Genomic DNA, 21,174 nt, shown 5'->3' on the forward strand with positions numbered 1-21,174 from the left:
CAATGACCACGCGTCATGACGAGGTACTCTGTCTTAGCTTCGTTTATGTTTAGCCCAAATTTGCTGGCAGCCTCCTTTAGTGCTTTGGTCATTTGCTCCAACTCCTCTTCCGACCTAGAGAGTAAACAGATGTCGTCTGCATAGGCTAAGTATGCCAGTCTCTTTCCTTCGATTTCAATCCCTTCGGTCTCTTGGAAGGTCTCGCGTATGATCTACATACAGAATTACATTTTCAGATTAATTTGATTTACTGCTGGAGAACCTTAGCTTACTTTTGCTTGGTTTGTGTGTGTGTGTGTGTGTGTGTGTGTGTCTGTGTGTGTGTGTGCGCGTGTGTGTGTTTATGTGCGTGTGTGTGTGTGTATGTGTCGCCTTCACTTCCTGTTTCTGTGCTTGTGTCTGTGTCGTTTGCTGCTGAGCAATCAGATGTGGAGCCTGTCATTTTCTAGCATATGGTCTCTCCTATTTGTATGTCTCAAGTAGCGCTCGCGATACTTCGTCTGTCTGCATGTTAAATGTCCTATGTGTTGATTCCCTAACATCGGCCTTATATGTCCTAGTGCATCTAAATAATATAATATTATATAATAATCTAATAATCATGGGGGACTGTAATGTATTTTAGGGGAAGGAGTCAAAGACATAGATACAGGAGAATATCGGTTCGGGACAAGGAGAAAGAATACTTGAGTTCTGTAATACTCTGTTGAAGAATCAGAAGAGGAGGAGATCGAAAAGGCTGGGTGATACGGGAAGATTTCAGTTACATTACATCGTGGCCATGCAAAGATTCCGGAATCAGACACTGGATTCTAAGGCGTACCCAGGAGCAGATATAGTCTCATATCACAATATACTGGTAATAAAGAGTAGTCTGAGGTTTAAGAGATTCATCAGGAAGAATCAGTACGCAATGAAGTGGGATACAGAAGTACTAAGGAATGACGATTTGCGCTTGAAGTTCTCTAAGGCTGTAGATATAGCAATAAGGAATAGCTCAGTACACGGTACAGTTGAAGAGGAATAGATATCTCTAAATAGGGCAATCACAGAAGTTGAAGAGAAAAACATAGATACGAAGAAGGTAACTGCGAAGAAAGCCTGGGTAAGAGAAGAAATACTTCAGTTGATCGATGAAAGAAGAATTACAAAAATATTCAGGGACATTCAGGAATACTGAAATAGAAGTCACTGAGGAATCAAATAAACAGAAAGTACAGGGCTGCTGCGGTCGCAGGTTCGAATCCTGCCTCGGGCATGGATGTGTGTGATTTCCTTAGGTTAGTTAGGTTACGTAGTTCTATGTTCTAGGGTACTGATGACCTCAGATGCTACGTCCCATAGTGCTTAGAACTATTTGAACCATTTGATTTTCTGAAGTGCCATTTCACTTCAAAACAGGACACCTTCGGTTGTCATCCGCGGCACCTTTACACGTGGTGGTGGTGAAATAGCCGAAAAAAGGTTATTTAAACAAAAATGTCGTGTGTTTCTTATTCATAATGTATCAAGATTCGTTGGAAGTGCCATTTGAACCATTTTTTTGAAGTACAGGGAGGCTAAGACGATGTGACTGCATTACAAATGTGAAGGAATCGAAAAAGAAATGATTGTTGGATGGAGTGACTCAGCATATAGGAAAGTCAAAACAGTCTTCGGTAAAATTAAGAGCAAGGGTGGTAACAAGACGAGTTCAACGAGAAATCCACTGTTGAAAGCAGGGGAGAGACTGGGTAGGTGCAAAGAGTACATTGAAGACCTCTTTTAGCGGGAAGATTTGTCTCAAGTGACAGAAGAAGAAACAGGAGTCGATTTAGAGGAGATAGGGGCTCCAGTATTAGAATCAGAATTTAAAAGAGCTTTGGAGGACTTAAGATCAAGTAAGGCAGAAGGGATAGATAACATTCCATCAGAATTACTAAAATCATTGGGGGAAGTGGCAACAAAACGACTATTCCCGTTGGTGTGTAGAATATATGAGTCGGGCGATATACCATCTGACTTTCGGAAAAGCATCATCCACACAATTCGGAAGACGGCAAGAGCTGACAAGTGCGAGAATTATCGCACAATCAGCTTAACGGCTCATGCATCCAAGTTTCTTACGAGAATAATACACAGAAGAATGGAAACGAAAATTGAGGATGAGCTAGATGACGATCTGTTTGGCTTTAGGAAAGGTAAAGGCACGAGAGAGGCAATTCTGACTTTTCGATTGTTAGTGGAAACAAGACTAAAGAAAAATCAAGACACATTCATAGGATTTGTGGTCCTGGAAAAAGCATTCTACAATATAAAATGGTGCAACATGTTCGAAATTATGAGAATAGTAGGAGTAAGCTTTAGGCAGAGACGGGTAATATACAATATGTACAAGAGCCAAGAGTGAATAACAGCAGTGAACGAGCAAGAACGAAGTGGTCGGCTTAAAAAGGGGGTAAGACAGGGATGTAGTCCGTTGCCCTTAATGTTGAATCTCTACGTCGAAGAAGCAATGATGGAAATAAAAGAAAGGTTCTGGAGTGGAATTAAAATTCAAGGTGAAAGGATATCAATGATACTATTCGATGATGATATTGCTATCCTGAGTGAAAGTGAAAAAGAATTACATGATCAGCTGAATGGAATGAACAGTCCAATAAGTACAGAATATGGAGTTAGAGTGCATCGATGAAAGAGGAAAGTAATGAGATGTACCAGAAATGAGAACAGCGAGAAGCTTAACATAAGGATTGATGGTGACGAAGTAGATGAAGTTAGGGTATTCTGCTAGCTACGCATCAAAAAAGCCAACGGCCTTGCCGCAGTGGTAACACCGGTTCCCTTCAGATCACCGAAGTTAAGCGCTCTCGGGCTGGGCTAGCACTTGGATGGGTGACCATCCGGTCTGCCGAGCGCTGGTGGCAAGCGGGGAGAACTCAGCCCTTGTGAGGGAAACTGAGGAGCTACCTGATTGAGAAGTAGCGGCTCCGACCTCGGAAACTGACATATGGCTGGGAGAACGGTGTGCTGACCACATGCCCCTCCATAACTGCATCCAGTGACGCCTATGGACTGAGGATGACACGGTGGCCAGTCGGTACCGTTGGGCATTCATGGCCTGTTCGGGAGGAGTTTAGTTTTAGTCATCAAAATAACCAATGACGGGTGAGCATGGAGGACATCAAAAGCAGAGTAGCACTGGTAAAAAGTGCATTCCTGGCAAAGGTAAGTCAGCTAGTATCGAATATAGATGGATGAGGAAGAAATTTCTGAGAATGTACGTTTGGACCGCAGCATTGTAAGGTAGTAAAATATGGACTGTGGGAAAACCGTAGCATTTGAGATGTGGTGGTACAGATCAATGTTGGACTGATAAGGTAAGGAATGAGGAGGTTCTGCCCAAAATCGGAGAGGAAAGGAATGTGTGGAAAAAATCGACAAGGGGAAAGAACAGGATAATAATCTGTTAAGACATCAGTGAATGACTTCCACGGTAGAAGAGGGAGCTGTAGAGGATAAAACTGTAGAGGAAGACAGACTGGTGTACATCAAGCAAATAGTTGAGGATGTAGGTTTGCAAGTGCTACACTGAGATGAAGAGCTTGGCTCAGGATAGGAATTCATGGCGGGCAGCATCAAACCAGTCAGAAGACTCATGACTCAAAAAATAAAAAAATAAATTAACGCGCGTTGCAGATGAGCAGTGTGTGTTGAGTTTACCCATTCTCACCACAGACATAGGTTTGAGTCTGATTGTGGACAAACCTGTGGAGACGCACAGGGTATGGGACATATCCAAAAGAGGCAGCCCTCTTGCAAACAGACAGTATCACCATGATTCGTAACGTGAATGACGAGCTTCTACGAGTTGTGGCTAGAAAAAAACCGGACTAGTACTGGTGAAACAATAAAACGAATGCAATAAGGCTGAAAGTCGCGTGGCCTGTCACGTGACTCTCGCTCCGCCTACTGCTCGAGTTTCATCTGCCTCCTGCACTCAGTCTGCCCGTGGCGTCTGTTTTAAGTAGTTGACGTTTTGTCTGTGCGTCGGAAAATGTTGAGTGTACAGAAAGAACAGCGTGTTAACATCAAATTTTATTTCAAACAAGGAAAATCTGCAAGTGAAACGTTTGTAATGTTACAAGTGTACGGCGATGATTGTTTATCGCGAACACAAGTGTTTGAGTGGTTTAAACGATTTAAAGATGGCAGCGAAGACACCAGTGATGACACTCGCACTGGCAGGCCATTGTCAGCAAAAACTGATGCAAACATTGAAAAAATCGGTAAACTTGTTCGACACTTTCCTTGTCAACTCCTGTTAACTCAGACACTGCTCTGATTGCTAAACGGCGATCTTGTCGAACAAGTTTACCGATTTTTTCAATGTTTGCATCAGTTTTTGCTGACAATGGTCTGCCAGTGCGAGTGTCATCACTGGTGTCTTCGCGGCCATCTTTAAATCGTTTAAACCACTCAAACACTTGTGTTCGCGATAAACAATCATCGCTGTACACTTATTGTAACATTACAAACGTTTCACTTGCAGATTTTCCTAGTTTGAAACAAAATCTGATGTTAACACGCTGTTCTTTCTGTACACTCAACATTTTCCGACGCACAGACAAAACGTCAACTACTTAAAACAGACGCCACGGGCAGACTGAGTGCAGGAGGCGGATGAAACTCGAGCAGTAGGCGGAGCGAGAGTCACGTGACAGGCCACGCGACTTTCAGCCTTATTGCATTCGTTTTATTGTTTCACCAGTACTAGTCCGGTTTTTTTCTAGCCACACCTCGTATGCTGCCGTAGGCTAGGAGGTATAAACGACAAACACATGAATTTCTAAGAAGCAATACAATTGAGAATTTGACCGTACAGGGAGAATGAGAATGATACTGGGAATTTTACTTTGATAATGTTTGCAGCCTGCCACGAGAGTAGAGGCGAAGCAGGAGCAGAGGTGGCTAGATGTAGCGAAACTGCGTGCGAGCACGGAAATACGCGTGACGGCGCGTAAGCGACCCCACTAGTCAATGTAGTATGCCGAATGGTATTCATCGTACACGGTAACTGTCCAAAGATTCGCGAGACTGCTTCAACGTGGTGATGGGAGAGACCGGGCTAAAATGGGGGCCACTTCCGCGTTGCTGCTACTTACGAAGCGACACGTATTGCATCACCGGAGAACCGAATACAACTGGGGAGAGAGTTGGCTTCCCCTATGTTCTGTTAAGGCGAGCACCTCCACACATTGCACTTCCGCGATACGCAGAGGGGGAAGAAAGCAGTCCTTGAAACCCGGACTGGAGGCGTGACTCAGCCGTCTGAAGTTTACGTTAGCGGGCCCTCGTGCAGGACATACGGTATCCTGTTCCGGCGCGACTGCGTCCGTGCTGGACATACTGGCACCTAACGGTTAGAAAACTCAAGGCATTTCGCCATCTAGACGACTTATATTATTACACTCCTGGAAATTGAAATAAGAACACCGTGAATTCATTGTCCCAGTAAGGGGAAACTTTATTGACACATTCCTGGGGTCAAATACATCACATTATCACACTGACAGAACCACAGGCACATAGACACAGGCAACAGAGCATGCACAATGTCGGCACTAGTACAGTGTATATCCACCTTTCGCAGCAATGCAGGCTGCTATTCTCCCATGGAGACGATCGTAGAGATGCTGGATGTAGTCCTGTGGAACGGCTTGCCATGCCGTTTCCACCTGGCGCCTCAGTTGGACCAGCGTTCGTGCCGGACGTGCAGACCGGGCTGCACGATGTTGGGGCGTGAGCGGAAGACGGCCTAACGGTGTGCGGGACCGTAGCCCAGCTTCATGGAGACGGTTGCGAATGGTCCTCGCCGATACCCCAGGAGCAACAGTGTCCCTAATTTGCTGGGAAGTGGCGGTGCGGTCCCCTACGGCACTGCGTAGGATCCTACGGTCTTGGCGTGCATCCGTGCGTCGCTGCGGTCCGGTCCCAGGTCGACGGGCACGTGCACCTTCCGCCGACCACTGGCGACAACATCGATGTACTGTGGAGACCTCACGCCCCACGTGTTGAGCAATTCGGCGGTATGTCCAGCCGGCCTCCCGCATGCCCACTATACGCCCTCGCTCAAAGTCCGTCAACTGCACATACGGTTCACGTCCACGCTGTCGCGGCATGCTACCAGTGTTAAAGACTGCGATGGAGCTCCGTATGCCACGGCAAACTGGCTGATACGGCGGCGGTGCACAAATGCTGCGCAGCTAGCGCCATTCGACGGCCAACACCGCGGTTCCTGGTGTGTCCGCTGTGCCGTGCGTGTGATCATTGCTTGTACAGCTCTCTCGCAGTGTCCGGAGCAAGTATGGTGGGTCTGACACACCGGTGTCAATGTGTTCTTTTTCCATTTCCAGGAGTGTATTTAATCAGGGAACGGGCAAATTATTTAGCGTCTTCGTACATCCATAGTTGACATGGAGGACAGTGTGACGTCAGCTGGTATAAATTTATATTAAAAATGAAGAAATTGCTCCAACTGTATTTAAGATGTAGATTTTATTTTAGCAGCTAGTTTCAACGTTGTAACAACGTCATCTTCAGGACCATACACCTGTTGACGCCAACTGCGTGCGGCTGATACTAAAAGTCAGTGGTGTGATATGGACGTGCTCCGTGTGGAAGGATGGTAGTCACTCACTTCACTATCACATCGGAAACAGTGGACCTAAGGATGTTTAGGAGTGTGGAAATCTCGCGTACAGACATATGACACAAGTGACACCCAATCGCCTGACCACGTTCGAAGTCCGTGAGTTCAGCGGAGCGCCCCATTCTGGTCTCTCGCCATGTCCAGTGACTAATGAGGTCGCTGATATGGAGCACCTGGCAGTAGGTGGCAGCACAATGCAGCTAATATGAAAATAATATGTTTGTGGGAGCGTCCGGATACTTTTGAGCACACAGTGTAGCTACCGCGTGGCGCGGTAGTCGGAGGGCCTTACTCTTATCACCGCTGGCCGGTAAAAGCATAGTCTTCACAGAAACAGGGGCTTCATTTCATCGTAGCTCAGCGAATTAGCACGAAGGATTTCTAAAATATATACTCAGACCTTCCTCGTGAATTACTCTACGTGTTACTGAAAACCAGATCAAAATCCCTACCATTCTTCCTTAAATTACGGTCGATTACGAATGCAGTGTAAGCTTGTAAGGGCAAAAGTATTTTTTATGTGAAATGATTAAAAATTAACAATATTGGGATTTTTTTATTTACTTGTACTATGTAACATTGTGTTTTCCAAATATTATGATTATAGGCCAACGGGAAATACTCTATAAATTTTGTCCGCAGCTCGTGGTCTCGTGGTCACGTTCTCGATTCCCGGCGGGGTCAGGGATTTTCACCTGCCTCGAGATGACTAGGTGTTTGTGTTGTCCTCATCATTTCATCATCATTCATGAAAGTGGCAAGATTGGGCTGAGAAAAGGTTGGGAATTTGTATGGGCGCTGATAAACACGCAGTTGAGCGCCAAAGAAACCAAACAACATCATCATCATGTATAATTTTTGATGAGTGAGTTTGCGAGTATCAAGTAATGGCCATGTCTTTTAATTGCAGTGACTTAGAACAGTGGCTCCCAACCTGTCTGAGACCATTACTCCTGAGTACAGTCAGATACTGCCTAATACTCCCCTCCTTTCCCCAACCATCAACAACATTAGCAGCTAACTACACTTCTGAATAAATAAGACTTTTCTTTGAAAATTTTTGTGTTTAAAATGACGAAAGATAAGTGATGTTAAGTTTTTGTAGGTGTTTTATTAAACTAAGAATTAATGATTCAGTGAGACAATTGGTACTGCTTGTTCCAACAAACTAGTTTTACTGAATGACGAAGCAATTCACAGAGCAGTGCGAGAGCTACGAACAAATCCGTCTTAGAAAAGAAAAAAAAAACTGGTTATTCCCGTAGAGACTTGTTACAAAACATTCTTCGCTTGTACTAGTCCTGTCCCTAGCGACATTTGATTCACGCACACACTGCACCTCATTTAAAATCAAACACTGTGTACTTAGATTGGTGGAGTCTTCACTTCTCAAATTGGCAGAAACTGGAAGACTTCAACCAACCAATGCTTAGTTTCTCACCATTGTCACTAATAACAATAATAATAATAATAATAATACAGTGGAAGCCGTTCAGCAGTCCAGTAGCCATTACATAATTATTGTTGTGTTGTGCTCTCAGTTTATTCGTTTATTGTTGCGAACTGAATAATAAAGCAATATTTGATATACTGCAGGACCTACCTCTGATTAGGACAAGTCATTTTTACGTGATATATAAGCATATGTGATGTATATGTCTCAATCAGTGGAAAAATGCTCCTTTCGGAGCACGAAAAATGCGAATATGTTCCTGTTTATCTGAAAAATTCCGATTGAAAAGTGGGATACCATCTGCCTCATTCTACCCTCCTCAGTGCGTTTAAAATTTTTTCCAAATATTTTGCTATGCGAATAAATTGCCGCTTTTTGTAACATGTAACTCACCACAAACTTTCACAAGCTCCCATAACTGTAGCTTGTCCATCACTGTATGTCGCTCATTTCCATCCACTCCCAGTTGCCCTTTCTCACTCACTAACTCAGTCGTATTCTTCGCCATTTTCTCTTTGTGCTTGCGTCACTCCCGCAGTCCCCTTCGTTCTGTCCTACTACTTCTGTCTCCTCTTGCTGCTGGTATCTCATTCCTTCCTTCCTAATGCTACAGTCGCTTCTAACTATATCTCCCTTTTTCACTCTCCTATACTCTGTGTCTAATTATCACTGCCTTTCACCCACTTCCACTTTCCTTTATTCTACCCCCCACTCCCCTTGCACTGGCTCCTTCACTCTTTCCCTAGCACTGTTCTGTCAACTATGTTCCACTTCCACCGTGTCCCTCTCTTTCTCTCACACTGCCATTGTCTCCTTTCCATAAAACAGCCACTGTTTACTACCTTTCAGTATTTATTACTTTTCCACCTCCCTGCGACGGCCTCTGTCTTCTTCTCTCTCAGCATGAAAGAGCGCGGATATGTTCGCATACCAGAATTGTTGATAAAATTTTCAAAACTGCTGTGAAAGGTAGAATGAAGCAGTTGGTACCCTACTTTTCAGTCGGTCTTAAAGGTAAGCAGGAACATATTCGAATTTTTTGTGCTCTGATAGGAGCATTTTTCCACTGGTTCGTTTCTTTTCCTTGCCACAGCAGAGCATGTCAATCACATGAAAAGATACCAATTGATTCATAAAATTTAGGTCGTTTAATTATGTGAAATTGAAATAACGCAAAATTAATTTTACACCTCAAACCGCATATTACGTCCAAAAAAAGTTTTCCATTGCTTTAGTACAGCAACATTGGTTCCCAGAGAATAACATAACAACAGAGACGCCGCTTTTAAAAACTACGTTTCCGCCTAACACCGGATTTTACGTGTACAGGCAGGGTGACTTTGAACCTTTGTGTCCCAGAAACGGATAAAGATTTCAAGAAAATTTTCAAGGTTGATCGAGTTCTGCATTTAGGAATTTCAGCCATTTGCTGTTCATAGCCGACTTAGAATCCTCGGCTGTGTCGGCGAAAATGTAGTAAATAAGGCCTTTTCCTGGGGTTTCTGGAGGAACCTCTCATGATCAAATGGAGCCTCCATAAATCCCATCAAGTTATTCATAGACAACATCATATGCAAACAAAACCAATCTGTTTGCTCAATTTTCCTAAGCAGGAGGAAGTGTTTATATTCACACTTGGACCGTGTACCGTAGGATAGTAACACTAAGACGATCGTACTGTTGGGTATACTAATGCACTCTAGCTCAAAGGATACCCAGAACACTTGCGCTACCAGTGGAGCCCAAGGTATGACCCCGTAAAATCCCGTTTTCATGCTACCGCATGCATACCGATTTTGCTATCATAGATATATGGTACAATGTAATTGTGTAGTGGAGGGACTATATGTGGAAGTTGTTGTTCATATATTCGTTTCACAAGCTGTAACCAGACCTGAGTCCAAACAAGGCCCCTGGAGTAGACAACATTCCATTAGAACTACTGACAGCCTTGGGAGAGCCAGTCCTGACAAAACTCTACCATCTGGTGAGCAAGATGTACGAGACAGGCGAAATTCCCTCAGACTTCAAGAAGAATATAATAATTCCAATCCCAAAGAAAGCAGGTGCTGACAGATTTGAAAATTACCGAACAATCAGTTTAATAAGTCACGGCTGCAAAATACTAACGCGAATTCTTTACAAACGAATGGAGAAACTGGTAGAAGCCGACCTCGGCGAAGATCAGTTTGGATTACGTAGAAATATTGGAACATGTGAGGCAATACTGACTCTACGACTTATCGTAGAAGCTAGATTAAGGAAAGGCAAACCCACGTTTCTAGCATTTGTAGACTTAGAGAAAGCTTTTGACAATGTTGAGCGGAATACTCTCTTTCAAATTCTGAAGGTGGCAGGGTAAGATACAGGGAGCGAAAGGCTATTTACAATTTGTACAGAAACCAGGTGGCAGTTATAAGAGTCGAGGGACATGAAAGGGAAGCAGTGGTTGGGAAGGGAGTGAGACACGGTTGTAGCCTATCCACGATGCTAATCAATCTGTATATTGAGCAAACAATAAAGGAAACAAAAGAAAAGTTCGGAGTAGGTATTAAAATCCATGGAGAAGAAATAAAAACTTTGAGGTTCGCCGATGACATTGTAATTCTGTCGGACACAGCAAAGGACTTGGAAGAGCAGTTGAACGGAATAGACAGTGTCTTGAAAGGACGGTATAAGATGAACATCAACAAAAGCAAAACGAGGATAATGGAATGTAGTCGAATTAAGTCGGGTGATGCTGAGGGAAATAGATTAGGAAATGAGACACTTAAAGTAGTAAAGGAGTTTTGCTAGTTAGGGAGCAAAATAACTGATGATGGTCGAAGTAGAGAGGATATAAAATGTAGACTGGCAATGGAAGGAAAGCGTTTCTGAAGAAGAGAAATATGTTAACATCGAGTATAGATTTAAGTGTCAGGAAGACGTTTCTGAAAGTATTTGTATGGAGTGTAGCCATGTTTGGAAGTGAAACGTGGACGACGATTAGTTTAGACAAGAAGACAATAGAAGCTTTCGAAATGTGATGCTACAAAAGAATGCTGAAGATTAGATGGGTAGATCACATAACTAATGAGGAGGTATTGAATAGAATTGGGGAGAAGAGGAGTTTGTGGCACAGCTTGACTAGAAGACGGGATCTGTTGGTAGGACATGTTCTGAGGCATCGAGGGATCACAAATTTAGTCATGGAGGGCAGCGTGGAGGGTAAAAATCGTAGAGGGAGACCAAGAGATGAATACACTAAGCAGATTCAGAAGAATGTAGGCTGCAGTAGGTACTGGGAGATGAAGAAGCTAGCACAGGATAGAGTAGCATGGAGAGCTGCATCAAACCAGTCTCAGGACTGAAGACCACAACAACAACAACAACGAGACCTACATTCTGTCATTAGTTAATCCTAGTATTCGGAAATAAATAATTGTTGGTAACTTATACAATCAGTTCTACAGTCTTACGAAATAGTGATAATAGCAATAATCTTTGAAAAATAATACAGTTTCGTAATCGCAACACAACTGGACCTCTTAATTCTTTACCCCTTTTAACGTTACATTTTACCGCCCCCCCCGCCCCGGGGGTGAATACCACGAAGCTGGCAACCACTGGCTTAGAAGCTGAAATTTCTTACACCACCGAGGGATCATAGACCTTAGTATGTAGCATGCATTTCAATTTAATACCCCTATCCATTCCTGAGAAAATCGATCTTAACAGTCGGACAAACTAACGGACAATAACGTAATCCTGTAAAGGTTCGGTTTTCACCGGCCTAGATATGGAACCATGAAAAGCATGTGGTAGCGACATTGCTGTTCTCTCTCTCTCTCTCTCTCTCTCTCTCTCTCTCTGCCCCCCCTCTCTCTCCCCCCCTCTCTCTCTCCCTCTCTCTCTCTCTCCTTCCCTCTCTCCCTCCCTCTCTCCCTCCCTCTCTCTCTCTCCCTCCCTTTCTATTTCTCTTACTCTACTGAATAACCCAAAGAGAAAGAAAAAAGTCGACCACGAAGCAATTATCCAAATGGGAAAGAAACCGGAAGATGTGATGTACATCTACAACCAAACAAATCAATATAATTTCACAAAAATTGGGAGATTTATTCATGAGAAAGAGCTTCAGAAATTGTGCAAGTTAATAACGCGTTGCTCCACCTCTGGCCCTCGTGCAACAGATATTCTGCTTGGTACTGATTGTCAGTGTTGTCGGACGTCTTCGAGAGGGATATCGTACCAAATTCTCTCCAAAAGTGGCGCGTTAGATAGTCAAAATCCCGAGATGGATGGGAAGGTCCTCCCTGGGAGGATTCTGCCCATAAATTTCCAAACTTTCTCAATTGGGGAGAGATCTAGCGAAATTGCTGGCCACAGTAGGTTTTGGGGAGCACGAAGCCAAGCAGTAGAAAGTCACGCCATGGACTGGCGGGCTTCATCTTGCTGAAATGTAATCCCAGGAGGCCTTCGTCTTGTTGGAGTGGAAATGCAGCCATGTTGCTACTATGGCCAGGAGTTCACTTCGCCTTGTCGGAAAGTATCTCGTTTGTAGCATGGCCCCTGACACAGAAATATGCGCTGGATTCCGTTACACAGCAACGTGGCAAAAAGTTACTAAAAAATGAGAGAGGAAGGAAAAACCATCGTGCGTAGACGATATATATTGTGAGACGATATATGGTGCTGCAGCAGAGCGCCAGCTGCTTGCTGAATGGCCCTCATTAATCACCCCTCCCCTCTCAGCCTACCCCCCTCACCACCCCCGCACACGTCGTCCATTCAGTCGCCCTTATCGGACCAGGGGGCGAAATGAGCTTCCGCCGCCATGCCTCACGCCAGAGCCACCCCTATACCCTCCCACCCCCACCCTATTCTGCGCCCGTCTCCACCAGCACAACATCGGTTATCGCAGCTGTCACTCCTTCGATACCGCTACATCTCGCTTCCCATTCTCTCCTCCTAACAGACTCTCTACCACTTGAGACAATATCGTTTCAGCAGCACAAAACTGACCGTCGTCGGCGTAAAATTAGATCGAACAATAAGAAAGTTCCGAATGAGTCCCACAGGGAAGTGGCACCAAGTGAATGATATCACAGAGAACTGCCACACACTTGGACTGACCGTCTTGCATGCCTAGAAAGGTTACCACTGTGTAACCCTCGAAATGGAGCTACGTGGACCTTCTGAGGAGATCGGTGATTTCGATATCTACAGCGTGTCCCAGAAATGTTGCGAGAAACTAGGATGAATTGTAGAGTGTCTCTTGAGGAACAAATCGAGGGTAGGTACCAGAGTCTGTAAGCGTCATCCAAGGACGCTACAGAGCGTCCAGTGTATAGGCGTCAGCGCCTGCAGCTAGGCCACCCCTGTAGCAGCAAAAGTGAGTTTGTGCACTGATAGACTTTAGGCGCAGCTTCCCACAATGTTATTTCTCAGTGATTGCAATTGGTTGCCGAGATCGCCAGTGGAGAATATGGAGCTAGCTCCTGCATAGACCAGCCTTGTCTCTGCTCTGGTGCCATGGGTTTCCACCTGCAGTTAATTTTTCTCCAATACACCAAAAAACGCTGGAGATCTTGGAGGGTTCCAGGAGAAGAATAAACTGCGGATGTAAAGTCGTGTATGAGACCGTCATCCAACAGAGCACTGAATTCATAGGAGAGAACACCTTTCTGCTCAGCAACTAGCTTGATCTTCTCCACTAGCAACAGCACCAATCAGTTGCGATGACTGAATCGCAAACAATATTGTGAGAGTTCCGTCTATGGTCTGTCAGCATAGAAAGTAACGTTTTCTGCTCAAGGGGTCCCTAGTGGCAGGCGCCGGCGCCTATAACTTCGACGCCGTGTAGCGTGGTTGGATGACGTTTCTGGACATAGATTCCTATCCTCGCTTTGTTCAATGAGACACCCTCTACAAGCCCTTGACGTTTGTCGCAACATTTCTGGGACACTGTGCAAATGAAGGGAACAGCCCTCTTCAGTAACTATGACACTCTTATGTAGCCGCGGCGACACTTTCAGAGTAGCAAACGGGGTCAGCCCACTTGAGTGCATATCACTCTCATATGGTAACAGAGGGACTACACGACTTCAGTAACTATCATCAATACTCTGTCTTTCATAGATGATAGTTGGCGACCCATCACACAATCCTCTGAACAGTGTATCTCCATCGTTGACTGTCTTCTGCAGCTTGGTGTAGGTGGCCTCATCTTTGGTCTGTATTTTCCTTTATCTGGTCCATCCATCATGTCGGTGGTTAAAGTGGTTCAAATGGCTCTGAGTCTGCGGGACTTAACATCTGAGGTCATCAGTCCCCTAGAACTTAGAACTACTTAAACCTAACTAACCTAAGGACATCACACACATCCATGCCCGAGGCAGGATTCGAACCATAGCGGTCGCACAGTTCCAGACTGAAGCGCTTAGAACCGCTCGGCCACTGCGGCCGGCCATGTCGGTGGTCTTCCCTGCATTTTCACATACAACTTTTTCTTGGTTAATAATCTGTTCCAAGTTATCCTTCTGTCGTCGAACTTTATTAGCAAAGACTGGACAACATCTTCTCCATCCTGACTTCGTGAATGACTTACGAGGGATGTTCAATAAGTATTGCAATTCTTTTTTCTCTGGCAATGAATAAAATGCAGAATATGTTGTGGGACACCGTGGAATATTCCCACTTCAGCCCCTGTAGTAAAGTTAAGTTCCAATAGATGGCCGCAGCAGCAAATGTAGCCTCCAAAATGGCATCTGGTAACGGAGGTGCATTCCAAGCAGAGAGCTGTCATTGAGTTTCTTTTGGAGAGAAACCAGAGCATCGCAGGTACTCATAGGCCCCTGCAGAACGTCTGTGGAGATATGGCAGTGAACAAAAAGCACGGCGATTCGTTGGGCGAAGTGTCTGTCATCAAGGCAAGAAGGTCGCGCAAACCTGTCCGGTCTCCCTCATGCTGGTCTACCGCGCACAGCTGTGACTGCTGCAATGTTGTAACGTGCGGACACTCTCACTATAGGCGATCGACGTATCACAGTCAAATACCTTGCTGCACAACTTGACGTCTCCATTGGCAGTGCTGACACATTCGTCCACCAGTTCTGCCACTCAAAGGTGTGTGCCCGCCGTTTCCCTTACGGCCTAACAGAACACCATAAAGGGCAACGAAGCACCATCTGTACGGATCTGCTCGCCTGTTAAGAGGCTGATCATGACAATGTTTTTCCAACATCACCACAGGTGATGAAACATGGCTTCACCTCTTAGAACTGGATGCAAAACGGCAGTCCATGGAGTGGATAGTCCACCAAGTGAAAAGTTCAAAGCCACAGTATCAGTAATGGTGACGGTCTTCAGGTACTCTGAAGGTGTTATCTTGTTTGATATCCTCCTCGTGGTGCGACGATCAACTCTGAAGTACATTGTGGTACCCTCAGGAAGTTGAAGAAATGGCTTCTACATCTACATCTACATCCATACTCCGCAAGCCACCTGACGGTGTGTGGCGGAGGGTACCCTGAGTACCTCTATTGGTTCTCCCTTCTATTCCAGTCTCGTATCGTTCGTGGAAAGAAGGATTGTCGGTATGCTTCTGTGTGGGCTCTAATCTCTCTGATTTTATCCTCATGGTCTCTTCGCGAGATATACGTAGGAGGGAGCAATATACTGCTTGACTCTTCGGTGAAGGTATGTTCTCGAAACTTTAACAAAAGCCCGTACCGAGCTACTGAGCGTCTCTCCCGCAGAGTCTTCCACTGGAGTTTATCTATCATCTCCGTAACGCTTTCGCGATTACTAAATGATCCTGTAACGAAGCGCGCTGCTCTCCGTTGGATCTACTCTATCTCTTCTATCAACCCTATCTGGTACGTATCCCACACCGCTGAGCAGTATTCAAGCAGTGGGCGAACAAGCGTACTGTAACCTACTTCCTTTGTTTTCGGATTGCATTTCCTTAGGATTCGTCCAATGAATCTCAGTCTGGCATCTGCTTTACCGACGATCAACTGTATATGATCATTCCATTAAATCACTCCTAATGCGTACTCCCAGATAATTTATGGAATTAACTGCTTCCAGTTGCTGACCTGCTATTTTGTAGCTAAATCATAAGGCATCTATCTTTGTATGTATTCGCAGCACATTACACTTGTCTACATTGAGATTCAATTGTCATTCCCTGCACCATGCGTCAATTCGCTGCAGATCCTGCTGCATTTCAGTACAATTTTCCATTATTAAAACCTCTCGATACACCACAGCATCATCTGCAAAAAGCCTCAGTGAACTTCCGATGTCATCCAGAAGGTCATTTATGTATATTGTGAATAGCAACGGTCCTATGACACTACCCTGCGGCACACCTGAAATCACTCTTACTTCGGAAGACTTCTCTCCATTGAGAATGACATGCTGCGTTCTGTTAACTAGGAACTCTTCGATCCAATCACACAATTGGTATGATAGTCCATATGCTCCTACTTTGTTCATTAAACGACTGTGGGGAACTGTTTCAATCGCCTTGCGGAAGTCAAGAAACACGGAATCTACCTGGGAACCCGTGTCAATGGCCCTCTGAGTCTCGTGGACGAATAGCGCGAGCTGGGTTTCGCACGACCGTCTTTTTCGAAACCCATGCTGATTCCTACAGAGTAGATTTCTAGTCTCCAAAAAAGTCATTATACTCGAACATAATACGTGTTCCAAAATTCTACAACTGATCAACATTAGAGATATAGGTCTATAGTTGTGCACATCTGTTCGACGTCCCTTCTTGAAAACGGGGATGACCTGTGCCCTTTTCCAATCCTTTGGAACGCTACGCTCTTCTAGAGACCTGCGGTACACCGCTGCAAGAAGGGGGGCAAGTTCCTTCGCGTACTCTGTGTAAAATCGAACTGGTATCCCATCAGGTCCAGCGGCCTTTCCTCTTTTGAGCGATTTTAATTGTTTCTCTATCCCTCTGTCGTCTATTTCGATATCTACCATTTTGTCATCTGTGCGGCAATCTACAGAAGGAACTACAGTGCACTCTTCCTCTGTGAAACAGCTTTGGAAAAAGACATTTAGTATTTCGGCCTTTAGTCTGTCATCCTCTGTTTCAGTACCATTTTGGTCACAGAGTGTCTGGACATTTCGTTTTGATCCACCTACCGCTTTGACATAAGACCAAAATTTCTTAGGATTTTCTGCCAAGTCAGTACATGGAACTTTACTTTCGAAGTCATTGAACGCCTCTCGCATACCCCTGCTCACACTACATTCAGTGTATTAGTCGTCACAAAAATGCAAACTGTGGTGTCACCTCCAGACACCACACTTGCTAGGTGGTAGCCTTTAAATCGGCCGCGGTCCATTAGTATACGTCGGACCCGCGTGTCGCCACTATCAGTGATTGCAGACCGAGCGCCACCACACGGCAGGTCTAGAGAGACGTCCTGGCACTCGCCCCAGTTGTACAGCCGACTTTGCCTGAGATGGATTACTGACAAAATACGCTCTCATTTGCCGACACGATAGTTTAGCATAGCCTTCAGCTACATTTGCTACGACCTAGCAAGGCGCCGTATTCAATTGATATTGAGATTCTATTAATGTATCATCAAGAGCGATGTTCTACAAATGTGGATTAAAGTTAAGTATTCCAGAAGCTACGTACTTTACTTTATAGCATTCATTACGTATCCTGTTTCAGACCTCACGCCAGCCTGCGTGAGTTTAAGCGCGTGCCTTTCGGCTTCCTCTCATTGTGTCTAGGCTGTCTTGTCTAGACACAACACAAACGAACTTCTCTGTGGCAAACACACATTTACGAGGTGTGGCTAGAAAAAAACCGGACTAGTACTGGTGAAACAATAAAACGAATGCAATAAGGCTGAAAGTCGCGTGGCCTGTCACGTGACTTTCGCTCCGCCTACTGCTCGAGTTTCATCTGCCTCCTGCACTCAGTCTGCCCGTGGCGTCTGTTTTAAGTAGTTGACGTTTTGTCTGTGCGTCGGAAAATGTTGAGTGTACAGAAAGAACAGCGTGTTAACATCAAATTTTGTTTCAAACTAGGAAAATCTGCAAGTGAAACGTTTGTAATGTTACAACAAGTGTACGGCGATGATTGTTTATCGCGAACACAAGTGTTTGAGTGGTTTAAACGATTTAAAGATGGCCGCGAAGACACCAGTGATGACACTCGCACTGGCAGACCATTGTCAGCAAAAACTGATGCAAACATTGAAAAAATCGGTAAACTTGTTCGACAAGATCGCCGTTTAACAATCAGAGCAGTGTCTGAGTTAACAGGAGTTGACAAGGAAAGTGTTAGGCAGATTCTTCATGAAAGTTTCAACATGAACAAAGTGTGTTCAAAAATGGTTCCAAAGTGTCTCACAATTGAACAGAAGGAACTCCGAAGAATGATTTGTTCTGACATCCTGGAAAACATTGAAAGTGATCCCACCTTCTTACAAAATGTTATTACTTGCGATGAATCGTGGTTTTTTACTTACGATCCCGAAACTAAACGCCAATCGATGCATTGGAAAACTCCTGGTTCTCCACGACAAAAAAAAGCACGAATGTCAAAATCGAAATTCAAGGCAATGATGATTGTTTTTTTTTTGACATCAAAGGGATTGTGCACATTGATTGGGTACCAGAGGGACAAACAGTGAATCAGCATTACTACATTAGCGTCCTGGCTACCCTACGTGAGCGAGTACGGAGAAAACGGAACGATTTGTGGAGAAAAAAGTCATGGATCCTTCACCAAGACAATGCCCCAGCTCACAGTGCGTTGTCAGTGAAGACGTTTTTGGCAAAACACAACATTCCCATCTTAGATCATCCACCCTACTCACCTGATTTGGCCCCCTGTGACTTTTTTCTTTTCCCTAAAGTCAAGTCAGCTTTGAAAGGAACTAGATTTGAGACTGTTGAAGCAGTAAAAGAAAAAGCGACGGAAGTAATGTATGGACTTACCGAAAATGATCTGCAGCATTGCTATGAACAGTGGAAAATTCGTATGGAGCGGTGTAGAGACCGAGGAGGAGAGTACATTGAAGGAGATAACATGAAATTGTAAATAATTGTAAATAAATGTTTTTTCCAGCATCAGTCCGGTTTTTTTCTAGCCGCACCTCGTATGTGCACCCTAGACGCCACGAAAAGCAAGGCCTGACACAACTGTACATCCCTGACGGGAGCTCACGAAACTTCGTTGCACTCTTCTTCCTCATCCACCCTACAGCCTGGCTCTCGTAACTTCGTCTTCCAGTTGTTTGGCACAGTGGAGAATGCACTTCGCGGGAAGCAGTACGTGGATGAAGCGGATGTTGTTGTTGCACCAAGAAGTTGACTCCGACGTCCACCAGTGGAGTGGTACCGTGCGGGCATACAGGCCCTCTGCGACGGTCGGCAGAATGGGACAGGGCTGCAAATAACTCTGTTCGCTAGCTCTCGTTGTCTAACTCGGGGATGATCTTTTACCCTTTCTACCGTCAAACGTGCGCCAATGCTATTTTACCCTTTGAGTAGGTACAGTTTTCAAAAGAACTATAAGTGATAAAACAATGAAATTTTTACTGCATATATATATATATATATATATATATATATATATATATATATATATATATATATATATATATATATATGTGTGTGTGTAACATATATGCCTCAATTTACAACTAAAATGAACGTAATACCTCTTATGGTTTTGAAGAAAAAGAAATTTCATTCTTTCACTAGTATAATTTAACTTTTTTGTGCGTTAATTATTATAAAACAGTTTCTGATTGTTTGGTGGATCTCAATTTACTTGTAGTAACTTTTTACCATCTGCAGTACAAATTGACCAAATTTCATATTTGTAACCCCATTATCATCGGTCTCATCGAATTAGGGAAGGATGGGGAAGGAAGTCGGCCGTGCCCTTTCAAAGGAACCATCCCGGCATTTGCCTGGAGCTATTTAGGGAAATCACAGAAAACCTAAATCAGGATGGCCGGACGCGGGATTGAACCGTCGTCCTCCCGAATGCGAGTCCAGTGTCTAACCACTGCGCCACCTCGCTCGGTTAACCCCATTAATTCATCAAATAATGGTACCTGAAAGTAAGAAAAAAGTGTATTTTTGAGGAAAAATCCATTTAAAGTTTAATATTGCAATTCTAGTACAGTTATTGATGAGAATTACTTACGACTTATATTTTCCTGCACCATAACTGAGTATCATCTGAATCATACTGATCTTCTTTTCTTCTCTTGGTCCCTCTTCTTTTCTGTCTTCTTTTGTGCATTTTAAATTAGCAATATCTGCTTTGTGGATTCTCTCTTTATCTATTTGCACCAATGATTTTGGAGTATTTCCACCAGAATTTATGTCCAATAATTTCGAAACATCCAGTTTTCCAATTACACCATCATTGAGGCATAAAATAGCATCATGGAAACCAAATTTGAGGGTTGTAAGCTGAACAAACATGTTCCAGGAAAATCAGGAATACAGAAATACAAGTCGCTGAGGAATGAAATAAATAGGAAGTGCTGGGAAGCTAAGACGAAATGGCTGCAGGAAAAATGTGAAGACATCGAAAAAGATATGATTGTCGGAAGGACAGACTCAGCATACAGGAAAGTCAAAACAACCTTTGGTGACATTAAAAGCAACATTAAGAGTGCAACGGGAATTCCACTGTTAAATGCAGAGGAGAGAGCAGATAGGTGGAAAGAATACATTGAAAGCCTCTATGAGGGTGAAGATTCGTCTGATGTGATAGAAGAGATAGGGGATCCAGTATTAGAATCGGAATTTAAAAGAGCTTTGGAGGACTTACGGTCAAATAAGGCAGAAAGGATAGATAACATTCCATCAGAATTTCTAAAATCATTGGGGGAAGTGGCAACAAAACGACTATTCACGTTGGTGTGTAGAATATATGAATCTGGCGACATACCATCTGACTTTCGGAAAAGCATCATCCACACAATTCCGAAGACGGCAAGAGCTGACATGTGCGAGAATTATCGCACAATCAGCTTAATAGCTC

At 44.1% G+C, this 21,174-nt stretch overlaps 1 pseudogene; it reads left to right on the forward strand.

Annotated features, from left to right (window-relative positions):
- Positions 1–2,788: 2,788 nt before the first annotated feature.
- LOC126215507 (5S ribosomal RNA) lies at positions 2,789–2,906 on the forward strand (annotated as a pseudogene).
- Positions 2,907–21,174: the final 18,268 nt, after the last annotated feature.

Source organism: Schistocerca nitens, chromosome 12 (genome assembly GCF_023898315.1).
Source record: "Schistocerca nitens isolate TAMUIC-IGC-003100 chromosome 12, iqSchNite1.1, whole genome shotgun sequence".
NCBI lineage: Eukaryota > Metazoa > Arthropoda > Insecta > Orthoptera > Acrididae > Schistocerca > Schistocerca nitens.